We start from the raw sequence: 4,308 nt of genomic DNA, 5'->3' as shown, positions 1-4,308 counted from the left end.
CCCCTTAACTATATACCGACTTTGAAGTTGCTACTATTTGGAGTATAAGGACTAGGATCCGATGTGGTTATATTTGAAAGTTCAACACGTTTGTAAACATATTTTGGTCTGATTGTGGTTTAAACATGTCAGAGTATCAGGAAATATCAAAATATCTATATATTTCTTTATATAACCTACGCACAGCGTAAATCGCTGAAAATTTAGGTATTTTTGTACAATAAGTATGGAGGTAAAATATGTTATTGACACGGAAGTAAGTAGTAAGCATCGAATAATGACATTTAGGGTCATGAATTTATATATCTGTATTAATGATGATCAAAAAAATATACTTTCTTTTTAGGTACTAAGGAATTATTTATATTATACCTCCTATACTAACTCTTTTTTGAATACACTAGATGTTATCTTTAATTATGAGGAATTTTATATTTTTAAAATATAACGATGGTTATTTACAATGAGCTGATAAATATTTAGCACATTATAATCATATTGATATCACAATAATAGTAGTAAATGACTATAAAAACAGGAGTCAATTGATAGACAATTGTGGTTCACAATTTCCAGGAAATAGCAGAAGAATAAAATCACAAATAACAAATACTAAGTTACCTGTGATATGATTATTATATTTGGTAACCATTTTAGACTACTAAACTCCATAATCTTTAAGTTATATATGCAATTCTAGTGTCCTATCCTTGTAGATACTTTACACCAGCTTATGAATGTTCTTGATTGGAGATTATAGTTTCGCTGGTTCTAGCTTTGTTTTCTCAAAAAGAAAATGTTGCTTGCGATCCAGAGCCTTGCTGTGACATATTATGTGCTCTGCTATTTCGGGATCTGTATCGCAGAGTCTATAGCAAAGAATTCTTTGATAGAGGTTGAGCTTTTTCAGGTAGCACTTAGGAGCCATATTATGTTCTGCCAAGAGGCCTGTTGTAGTCCGCACTTGATATTTGCTGATCATTAACAGTTCATTTGTGATTTTAGAATTATGTTCTTGAATAGACCTTCATCCATGCGATGTTTGTGCCTCTGTTTAGTTAGTTAATAGACGGGATTTAGGTATTCCTAGTACTGGTTCTGGACTAATATAGGATTTCGATCATCGTCGCTTTTTTAGTTTGTCAACTTTTTTATTGCTTTGGCAGAAAAACTTAATGCTGTTCCTTTCCGCCGGTGTTCCAACTTTATACAGGCATTCTCAGACGAGTCTCGACGATATCTTTGAGCTCACCAGAGCGTTTTAAGTAAGTGTTGTCTGACTGTCTGAGCGTTGTCTGAGCAAGCTCTTCTATGGTTTCCTCTCGCGCATTGTAGACCTACAGTATTAAAAAGCCAGTAAAAAAATAGATATTTACGATACAAGTGAGTTAACAGCATCATTAAGATGCGCGCGTGAAAGTTGCACAACGAGTGCAACGAGTTGTGTAACCACACAAGTATCTTAATTGAGTTAACTCGCGTGTATTGTACAATATTTTATCTACGTCTTACTATAAAAACACACAATGCATTTTAAAAATTATTGTACTTAACCATATACCTATCCTAAAAATCAATTACCTTAATAACTTTGTTCAAATAACACCATGGATGTAGGGTTCCCAACTTGAGCATCGGCGATTCCGGGATAATTATTTTTAAGCTTTTAAATAATTGAAGCAAGATATTAAATATTAGAAAATAAAATATATTATGTGTGTAGTACATACATTTTTTTAGTTTCCAGGTCCCGGCCAAGGCAAAACTTTCGCCGGGACAAACTTTCTGATTCCTGGTTAATCCCGGCTAAACCGGAACGGTTGGGAACCCTACATGGATGGCAATGTCAATATGACAGTACATAATATTGATGTCACTAGTTTAAAAAATGAGCGATTCGGAAAGTATTGCCACTGACATTGAAGAAGAGGCATTCAGAGCCATTTCTGGATTGTTTCCAGCAAGATCGAAACAGAAGTATGAATATACATGCTCTAAGTGTGAAAAATGGTGCACCGAAAAAAAGTACACAACGATGGAAATGAAAAGGTACTCATAGCATATTTTTCCAATTTAGTGCAATATAAATGTTTTACAAAATATTTTTTTCTCTTTGGTAGTCATCTAAACAAGGAGTGCGGTAATGAAAATGCGTTAAGAAGCTCTTAAGAGAAGCTCTTAACTCATTCAAAATGCGTCAGTTAAGAGCTTCTTAACTCACTGACAGTAGATAAATAACATTACAGCACAACAATAACATTCATGAGTACAAAGAAAAGAATAACATGCCAGGAAGGCAGCACTAAGTATTTTTTCTTGCAAATATTTGTAGAATGTGTAGAATGTTTAGGAGGGGTTAATCACCGCGACCTTATAGATCTATTGTGTGTTCCCCTTTCTTGAGTTATAACGAGTTATAACTCATCATACAGTCTCAGGGCTTTAAGAAAAACCAGTATCTGAGACGGCTCCACAGAGGCCAGCTCTCCATCCTCGACATCAGACGTACCAAGGTTCATGGCACGAATGGTTGTCGTCTCGGCGCACTCAGTGATAAGGTGTTCTGGTGTTTCCCCATTTTCCCCACAAAATCTGCATTCGCCGTTGTTTCTCAGTTTCAGCCTACTGAGGTGTTCGTTGAGGAGAAAGTGTCCTGTTAGAAACCCCGTGACAATCCAAAGATTGTTTTTACTTAAATCAAGGAAAACCTTTGATTTTTCTCGGTCGTAAGTTCTGAGGAACTTTTTCGAGTGTCTTAGACCGTTGGAGGACACCCATTCTATATTACGGATGGAGTCTTCCAGATTCTTCAGTTCCGCTTTCAGTTGGTTCCCGTTAGGAAAACAGAACGGTTCTGGTCCAGTTAGTGGAGTGTTCGCTTCTTTTCTAGCTAGATCATTTGCTTTTTCATTGCCTTCTATCCCTTGGTGAGCAGGCACCCAAACTACACCGACTTTATTTTCTTTGCCTAATTTGTTAAGCTTCTCTAGGCATTCTTTGGCCAACTTCGAATTGATGGTTACTGAGTTGATCGCGTTAAGTGCTGCTTGACTATCGGATAGGATGGCAATTTCCTGTTTTCGATAGTTTCTATCTAAGAAAAATTGTACGCATCTTTCGATAGCGTAAATTTCTGCCTGAAGGATACTGGGGTAGGTGCCCATTGGTTTGAAGTATTTAGTTTTCGGCCCAAATACTCCTATCCGTGTCCCTGCTTTGGTTTTGGAAGCATCAGTATACCACGTGATGGTATATGGTCTTTTATATGCCGAGTAAGCGTTTCTTTCTTCCAATCCTTTTTATTACTCAATACTACAGTGAGGTGTTTCTCAAAGTTGTAAATTCTATGTGCCAGCATTAGAGCACCCAGGTTTCGCTTCCATATAACATTGTGTTTTGATTTACGCGGTTTTTTCAAGTTACGTAACTCCCGCGTAAAACGAACGACTCCTGTAAATGCAAAGTCAATCTATATTCAATAATATTATGGCAAACTCATTGATATTATGAAAATTAAGGCGCGCCACTCTGTTCGCACTAGGATAGATATATTTATCGCATTAATTAATGCTAATTGATTTAATCAATTGTGTAATGCTTATTTTTTAGTTTTTGTAATTGCGCCGTGTTCGTTTTTAATCGATCGTTCTTTCTCGATAATTTTTGTTATTAGATTTGTTCCGACCAGTCAAAAAACTCACGTGTTTCGAAAATGAATCGACAATAAATGGAAACCTTGTTTCCAAAATGTTTCGATTTAGCGCTATCTGTGTAGAAATTTCAAAATATAAATAATTAAAACATATTTATTTACTTATTATAACACAATTAAATCATATAAACATGTATTCCATTGTTGAAAATAGAGAAAAAACGTTGGGTATGGGTAGTGGCTGTTATTACATTTAATGCTAAAACAAATCATATCTGCAATGCGTATAATAAATAATAAAATTATTATAAAATGGCACAAGAAAAATATCTATATTTGTACTCACCATATGTCCTTCCTTCTGCTTTTTTTAATTATAGTACTATAAAAACTTGATGAATGCTTAAATGCAAAAACTGCAGAACAAAATCCAAATAATAAAGTATGGTTATGTTCTCGTATTTGACAGAATATTAAATAAATTATGGAAACTTTTCAGGCACAAAACAGGTATCCAATCTTTGTAAATGTGAGCCACATATGTTTCTTAAAAGGATCGAAATATTTGTAACACTAAGATCTTTATTGTTATAGATTATATAGCGAAACCATATTTTGGTAAAATGTTTCGAAACAAAAAGCGATTTATGTTACGA

The sequence above is a fragment of the Sitophilus oryzae genome, unplaced genomic scaffold (genome assembly GCF_002938485.1).
Source record: "Sitophilus oryzae breed Bouriz unplaced genomic scaffold, Soryzae_2.0 scaffold_1511_pilon_pilon, whole genome shotgun sequence".
NCBI lineage: Eukaryota > Metazoa > Arthropoda > Insecta > Coleoptera > Curculionidae > Sitophilus > Sitophilus oryzae.
This window is presented reverse-complemented; position numbering follows the sequence as displayed.